This window comes from Ursus americanus, chromosome 28 (assembly GCF_024610735.1).
Source record: "Ursus americanus isolate L20-20 chromosome 28, mUrsAme1.1.p, whole genome shotgun sequence".
NCBI classification, from domain to species: Eukaryota; Metazoa; Chordata; class Mammalia; order Carnivora; family Ursidae; genus Ursus; species Ursus americanus.
In genome coordinates, this window is record NC_142154.1 from 27,579,415 (window position 1) to 27,588,274 (window position 8,860).

The window sequence follows — 8,860 nt, forward strand, 5'->3', positions numbered from 1 at the left end:
TTCCTTGGTCTGCAGGGGTCCCTTTCACTCTTCTGCTCCTGTGTCCAAGTGCCCCGACCAAGATGAGGCAAAGGAGTGAGGGGAGAAGTCTGGGGGGGAGGGGGGGAGGGGCAGAGCTTGCCTACCTCCAGTGTCCTCACTGAGGCCCAGGCCAGGTCTGTCCCAGGTCTGCTAGGGAGGGAGAAGAGCCCTGGCCCCAGTCTGGGAACTCCCAGACTGCCAGGGAGACACACGCACACATGGGCAAATGGAAGAAGGCCACAGGGGTCGGGAGGGTGGGGTGGGGCGATGAGAAGAGGTTCAGGAGAATTGCGATGGGGCCACCAGCCTTCCTAGGAGCAGAGGGACTGAAAAGGGGCCTCGGAAGGGCAGCAGCAGACAGGGCAGAGAAGAGGAGCATCAGGGTTGGGTAAATGGGTGAGCACAAGGAGGAGGTGGGAACACCTAGAACATTCTGGGGATGAGCCAAGCTCAGTCTGGGGAGGAAATAGGCGATGGGTCCACTGGAGGTGAAGGGGCCATGGTGCAGAGTCAAGGAAGACAGGCTTAGCACCCTGTGGGTGCAGGTGGTCTCCCAGACCAGCTGAGGCACAGGGAAGCCACTGCGGCCTATGCCAGTCCCTACCAGACATGGCAAATTCCACCCAGGCAGGGCCTCCAGCCCACGCAGGCGCCCTGAGGGGGCAGACTCCCCTTCTGTTCTCGATGCTCTCAGGCCTTCCTCTTTTTGGACCCAGGCCTCCAGAAACACAACTTCCACTGCGGGCCAAGGCCTGCCAAAGCCCTGCTCTGGCCACAGAAGGCTCCATCCTTGCCAAAGGCATTGGGAGTGGGTGTCGGGGAGAGAGCCAGTGCAAACTGGTGGCTCCTTAGTCCCGGGACTCCCCCTCACTCACCTGTGGGAGCCCAGCATTGTCAGCACAAGGGGTGAAAGGGGGACATGCCTTCCCCTCCACTGGGCATGCCTTGAGAGACCCTGCTGAAGGAGGTGCTATCCCCTGAAGAGCACCTTTCTCTAGACTCACTTTGCTCGCTCATTCCCCAGCCTCTGTGCTCTGCCCCATATGAGAGCAGGAAGAGTGAAGCCTCAGTCCCTTGCTTTACTCAAGGAGCTCTTGACACAGTCAAGGGACCAAACAGCCCAGAAAGTTAATGACAGTACAGGAAATGTCCCGAGGTTGAGAGCAGTCGTGAGACTTCTGAGAATAGGTGACCCAAGAAAAGCCAAGGAAACAGGGAGGCTATTCCGAGAGAGGAATGGTGGTTCCTTTCTGCTCCTGCCCACCTCTGGTAGCCCACCATGGGCCAGGAGAGGGTTCATGTGTGTGATGGAGAAGGGAGTGAGGGTCAGCACTGGAATCCCCCAGGATCCAGAACTAGAAGAGACTCTGGGAGAATCTAATCTGACCTCTTGCACGATGCCCTGCCTGCCGCCCCTAGGCACTGGACACTGGGTACCGCCGTCGGCATCAACATCTCTGGTGACAGGCAGCTCATGGCACCCATGAAAGCCCACTGCCCAGGCAAGTGTCAGGTGCCACGGTAGCAAAAATGAGGCCTCTGACGAAGCTCTCCACTAGGCAGAAGGCAAGGAGGGCACTGTAAAGGCGGCTGCTCCCGTGGCCACTGCAGACTTCCAGCCATGCCTCATCTTCCCCAGCTGAACAAACAAGTGTGTGTGACTACACAAACGTGGCACCTGGTGACAGAGGGGACAGGCTTTGTTCTTTGGGAGGGAAAGTGCCTTTGGAGGGCAGCCTCTCCCCTGTCTCCGGTGTGGGCACCTCACAAGTCTATCAAGCAGTGAAAGGGTTGTGTTTCTACCCAAGTATTACTCATGCTGGGGCCAGGCAGGGGTGGAAAGGTACAAGGCGGCCCGGGGCAGGGCAGGCCCCTGGACGCAGGGCTCCAGCTGGCCCTCCGCAGGGTGTCACCCACCGATGCTTCGACCACAGGGCGTGCAGCAGATGGGGTGGGGAAAGGCTTTGGGCTTCTGAGAAAAATCAGACTGAGACTTCTATCCTTCTGACAATGTCCTTTTCCCCTGTAAGGCATATCCTACAAGAGAACTGACCAAACGCCCTGACACATCTGATGTTTATAAATAGGGATGTTCGGAAAGAAACACGTAATCTCGTGCTTGGTCTTATACTCCCCGAAGGAGAGAGAAGTCTGTGAAGAAAAGCCTATGACAATTCTTGCCTAGGACAGCCATTTGCGAGAACTGCCAGGCACCTCAGAAGGAATTCAACTGGTATTTTGATGACTTCTGTGACTGACCCTGTATTTGATAATGGGGGGGGGCAGAAGGGTGCTAAGATAAAGGGGTGCCTTCAAAGAGCTCACTCATTCCGGAGGGGGTACACAGAGGCCATAATCCCTCTGACACAAGGCAGACAGCAAGCCGGTTGAGATAGGTCCGGGAGGCCAGGCCCAGGCTGCCCAACACGGAGGTGATGGTGGCTTATCAGGGAAGTGCAATAGGGCTGGTGAGCAATTCTGGAAGGACGAAGGAAGCAGATCAACAGGACTTGGTAACTTACAGGCTGCGAGACAGGAGCGAGGAGAGGGTAAAGGAAGGAGGTAAGGAGTGACTTTTTTTAAAAGATTTTATTTATTTGACAGAGACAGCCAGCCAGAGAGGGAACACAAGCAGGGGGAGTGGGAGAGGAAGACGCAGGCTCCCAGCGGAGCAGGCAACCCGATGTGGGGCTCGATCCGAGGGACCCGGGACTCCATCCCAGGGACCTGGGATCACGCCCTGAGCCGAAGGCAGACGCTTAACAACTGAGCCACCCAGGCGCCCCAAGGAGTGACTTCTGAGCTGAGCCAGGCCTTGAGGATGGGCAGGTCCCCCCAGGCAGAGCAGGAGGCAGAGAAGGGGTTAGCAGCAGGGACAAAGCCTGAGCAAGGGCCCAGGAGAGGCAGGGCAGCCACGCCGACTAACAGCAGGATCAGGTCACGGGTGGGCAGCCGGGAGGGAGGAAAAAGAGAAAGTGAAGCATCAGTGCTTCATTTATTCTCTGAAAATACCTCGTCACCTTGACGGAGCGTTCCATTTGACTGCAGAGATTTTAAAGAACCTTTGGCCTGGATATTTATCACCATCCTGGATGGGTGCTGCCACGTCTACAGGCCCCAGAGCACGCTGGGCAAGGAGTGTTAGACAACAGAGCCCGCGCTCCAGTCATTCAGGGAGCCAGACAATGGAACTGGAAGCAACTTGTGGGTCACAACTCATCCCAGGGAAAAAACCCACAAGTGAATCTAAGTCGGATTCCCTGCCTCTGCAGCGTTCTCCACTCGCACCAGGCAGGTCAGACCCTCAGCGGCTGTGACCTGATCGTGTGGACGGACAGCCCTCCGTGCAGAAGACATGGATGGGGTCAAAGAGGCGGCTGGCGTGTGTGTAACTGGGAGTACAAGTAACTGCAGCCCTCCTCCTGACGGAGGGCTGCTCAGACAGACGGGGCGGGGGCGGAAGAACGGCCTCTGCGGTCAGAACAGCAGGGCGAAGCCAGGCTCAGGCTTCCCTGTGTGCTCCTAGGCAAGTTACCACTCCTCCGGACCTCATGTGTGTCATCAGTAATATGGGTGCGATAAGCCCCTTGTGTACACTGCTCTCCCCATAAAGTTCAAATTAGACGCAAGTGCTAATTAAAAGCCAGAGATGACCATTCTTAACAAAAAGACTCCCCACCTCTGAATCTTGGCGATAACCAGCAGCAACTTTGGGCATGGCAGCATCACCCTCACTCAGCATGCCCTCTGGGGAGTAAGTCCCCCCAAAGGTGACAAGGAGTAAAGGAGAAGCAATCCACTGTTTGGCCAAACTAGATGCACTGAGGCCCAGCCCTTAATCCCCCCACCTTCCCATAGCTATTCCCAGGCCCTGCAACCTCCACACAGAGGATCCAGCTCCTCTGGTGGAACCAGGCCGTCTGCCTACTTCCCATCCTGGCGTGTGAGGCAGCAGCACAAGCCCAGAACAAAACCGCCGCCAGCAAGTGGGCACACCGTCCCCGACATCCTCACAGGCCTCTCAGGACCACGGGGAGGACGTGGCTTTGCAACTGCGCCCGGCGAAGCCCTGCTAGGGGCCAAAGGAAGAGGGCGCCCCCGCCCCACCTCAAGCTCCACTTGTAGCGTTTACGTGCCAGACGAGCAGCGGTTCTCAGCCCTGGCTGCTCAGTGAGTCACTAACAAGTCTTTTTAAACTGCTCATGCTTTGGTCCCACCTTGGACAGACTGAAACCAATTCTCTGCCAGCTGAGTTTGAGCACAAATAGTGTAAACATTCTCCTAGTGATTCTAATATGCAGCCAGGGATGAGAACCTTTCTGGCTAATGGGTTCCTCAGCTTAAAAAAAGAAAAAGCGAAAACCTAGAGACTTATTTCAGACATTCAATGCCCACTATATACCAGGTGGGGGAGGCAAATTTCTTTTCTATCCTATCATTGTAATTCCGTATCTACTTTCCTTTCAGTGAATAAACTCAGGAGACAAGGACCTGTGTGTGAGTCCATTTCCCCACCAAGAGCAATGCGCTCAGCACGGTCCAGAAAGGTATTCAGTAGGTAAACCTAGGGTGTTCCTACAAGGTAACTAACACCCTCGGGAGAATTCACAGACGCTGCAATAAAGAGCCACCCAGAAGATACAAACTGTTCTCAAGAACTGCTTGGATGCCGGATCCAAGATCAACGTATTCGAAGTGTAGGCGTCCCTATACACCAACAATAACCAGCCAGGAAATGTATCAGGAAGATTAGCTCACGCACACACAGTAGCAACGGGTGCTGAATTTCATAGAAAAGTTTCCTAAGTAAACTTAGCCCTGTAGGGGAAAAAAACCCACCACCAACAACCTATCAAACTAGGCAGACGATAGAACTGGAAATCCAACAGACACAATGGCTGAAACATCTTTGAAAACATCCTGGGCCTAGCTACTAACTACCTGTCAGAAAATACATATTCTTGTCTATCAGATTGGAAGAAAAATAAAGGCTGATAATACCCAAAGTGCATAGGGAAATGCACATTTTCTTTCACTGGTGGGAATGTAAATTGGAATAACCTTTCTGGAGGGCAAGTGGATGTAGCTGTGAAAAACTTTTAATGTGACTTTTGGTCCAGAGTAAATCCACTACTAAGACTCTATCCTTGAGTCCATATAAAAATGCACAACATGGGTGATGAAAATGTTCTGGAACCAGAGAGAGGAGGTGGTTGCACAACACCGTGAATGTGCTAAATGTCACTGAACTGTGCACTTTAAAATGGTTAATTTTATGCTATGTGAATTTCACCTCAATAAAAAAAATTTTTTAAATGAAAAAACACTGAAATGCCTCACAGTATGTATATGGAAGTGTTCACTGCGGCAAGGCCGGATTCAATCTGAATGTCCACCCACTGAACGGCTAGTTAAGCGTAATACTAGTATATCCATGCCGCTAACAAAAATGTCAGAATTCTACATCCTGATACAGCGTACACACTATGCTGTGAAGAAGAAAAAAAGACCTTGTAGAACAGAATTCATTTATTAGCAAAAAGCAAAACTAAACCCCACCACCAAATCTGGTTTTATATATATAAATAGCCTGGAAGGACACACACCATTGCTACACTTGTCTACCTGTGCGTACTTTTTTCTTTATAGATGTCTGTTATGGTTTACATTTTTTAAAGCACTGTTACTTTGTTTAAAAAAAAAAAAAGGGAAACAATTTTGAAAGAGTAAGACAAGCTCGGATAGGATGAGAGGCAAAGACACCCAGGTAGTAACAGGGACCAAGGCTCCTCAGAAACGGATTCCAGGGCTGGGCACCAGGGGTACAAGAAGAGCCTGGAACATCTTATTAAGTCAGAAATTACAAAAGTGTTCAACAAAAATGTCAGGACATAGAAAACAACTTGAAGAGGCTCCCACTGGCCAAATCCGGAACTATCTGAGAACCAAAAACAAAACATAAAAGGAAAATAATGAATTCTAGACCATGAAAAAAATGGGAATCCATCAGTGCCTAAGGAATATAAATATATAAAATAACTGGGGGAGAAGGGAGGGAGGACAGACTGGTAAACAAGGAAGGAGTGCTAGAATGGAACAGTGTTTTACAGCCATCACAGTAAAGATGAAATCTAAAACAACAATCATCAGAGGAAAGATTGAAGCAGGCCAGACTCGGCAATATTTGCCAAACCTTGGGGGAAGTTTGGTGAGAAGCAGGATATTTAAACATTAAGTCTTAGAGTAGTATGTCTCCAGAAATCACCTGAGCTGGAAGGGATAAAACAGTAACTATATCCTTGAGAGTACAAACCACCTTAACCAAGTGTGCCAAACTTGCCCTTCGTCTCCCTTCCTTGCCATGCTGCGACATTCCTCTTCCGCCAGCAGGCCAACAGGGGCCTGCGAAGCGGATGGCCGGGCTAGAGACGTCCTGCTTTGGTCTGGCATGGGCTCCAGCAGCATTCTCCACGGCGCCAGTGCTCTGCTCTCCGGGCTCGGTGCTGGGCGCCTCCGGGGAGTTTATCCTGCAGCACAGGGCAGGCGCCTGCTCCTGTCAGAGGTCTGACCCTCAGACTTGCAGGGCCCTGCTCTGAGTTTCCCAGTTCCTTGTCCTCTCCTCCTTGATCTTCAGGGTGGGAGCGGTTTCCTACTAAGCTGTTTTAGGGCCTTTCTTTTTTTTTTTTAACTGCTATTAGGAGTTAACCAATCTTTACCACAGTTAGCAACTGTTTCTATAGTTTGCTGCTTACATTTTCCCTTCACTGGACCCTGAATGATACACCAGGTGATCAAAATGTACATCACCATCGTGGGGCAGATGACACTGTGTGCTCCTGACCTTACACCCTGAGAGGACACAGGACATGGTCAGTGCTCCAGCCACCCGGAGTGCAAAACCTAAGCTAATCAAGAGGGATCATCCAGAATCCCAAAATGAGAAGCATTTAAAAGAAGGGACTGTATTCTTCCAAAATGTCAATGTGTAAGTGACAAAGCTATGGCAACGTTCCAGACTGAAGGAGACCAAAGAGACAGGATAGCTAACTATAACACCTGGTCCTTGACTGGATCCAGAGCTGGAGGGGAAATGGTATAAAGAACATTGTGAGGTCAACTGAAACACGAGTGGTAGGTTTAAGTATTGTATCAGTGTTCAATATACTCAATCAGAATGTCCTTATCCTTAGGAAATACCCACCGAAGTATCGAAGGCCATGATACCGGTGCAGAGAGAGACAGCACATGCAAGAACACAAATGACAGGTCAAGCAGGGCAAAATGTGAATAGGTGAATCTAAAGGAAGGGTTTTGAGGCCTTGTATGGATGATTCTTATTCTTGTAATTCTTCTGTAACTTTGAAATTACTTCCAAATAAAACTAACTTTTAAAAAAAGGGCAATAGGATAGATATGGTAGTGGTTCTCAGCCTTCACCGCTCTCTGGAAGCTCCCAAGGATCTGGGACCCAGGCATCTGTAGTTCCCAAAGTTCTCTAGGTGATTCCAATGTGCAGATAACGGTGGGACAATGGCACAGCCTGAGGGATCATCCATTAAATTCAAATCTAAAAAGTGGCTCTTTTGCCCTCTGAAGAATAAGCACTGGGGGACAGAGTCTCAGGGTAACACAAACTCCTGTCCACCAGTAAAGGGAGGAAGCTGCTCTTTCGCCAGGCAAGCAGAGAGGAATGAGTAAAGGGGTGTGTGGAATTAGCGTCTTGGGCAAGTTCAAAGAGTAGGCTAGCAATTGGCACATTTTCCCAAAGCAATTTCCTACCCTAGAGGCTGAGTTCTGCCGTGCAGAAACTGTTGAAGGCAACCAACATCAGTCCAGATATTGCTCACCCCAGCTCCAGCCTGTGACGGGGCAGTCACAGAATGGTACATACAGAAAACCAGAAGGGGGAGGAAAAGAGACAGGGCTGGGGGGAGAAGGCAGTAGTGAAAGGTCATGAGGACAAGCAAAACATCCCTGCCTGCTGTGCAACCTGGAGGGACAAGAGGGGGGAAGGGTCGGGGACACAGCAAACCTGCCGTAGTTCTCAAAAACCACGGATGTCTTAGTTAACTCCCGCTTTGGGAACAGGAGTTAGTTTTTACTTCTCTCTCCACACCTTCATTTTCAGGCAGGACAGACCTGCATAATTTCCCCCAAATTGATAGATCCAAAACGGAATGTGAACCCCTACCCCTAGATGTGTTCCTTACTTGCTCCCTAGCTCTGTTCCTAATTCTGTTTCCTCAGCTGACTAAGCCAGAAACAGGCCTCAGAGTAGACTACTTCCTTCCTCTCCCTTCTCTCTGTCCCACATGCAACCAGCGATGGGATGCCACTATCCCCCTGCCCAAGGCCACCAACAGTGCCCTACTCCACGACCTTCCATTCTCTCCCAAACCACTACACTGAAGCTCTCTCCCAACCTGTTCTCTTCCAAACCATGACACTGAACCACTCACTACCACCTCACTGAAGCCCAGCCACATGCCTCCAATCATCCTTCCTACCGCAGCCACAGGGACATCCACAACAGGTCCACTGGCACCACACATGGCTGCCTCCTCTTTCCAGTGACATTGGACCTCCACCGAATGTCATGGGACACCCTAGAGGACTTGGGCTTTGCCACTTCAACTTCTTTTCCCAGCCCTGTATTTTAAGCTCCAGGCACAATGAGCTACTTGTAGCTCCCATCTCACCCATCTCACACTCCTATGTACCGTCTCCCACAAAGCCTACCCAAACTGTTGAGTTTAGGCCTCTTCTCCAGGAAGTCGCCTCTGACCCTCTGGGTACCTCCTCTGCACTCCCACTCTTTTGTTACTACAGTCGTTGCCCT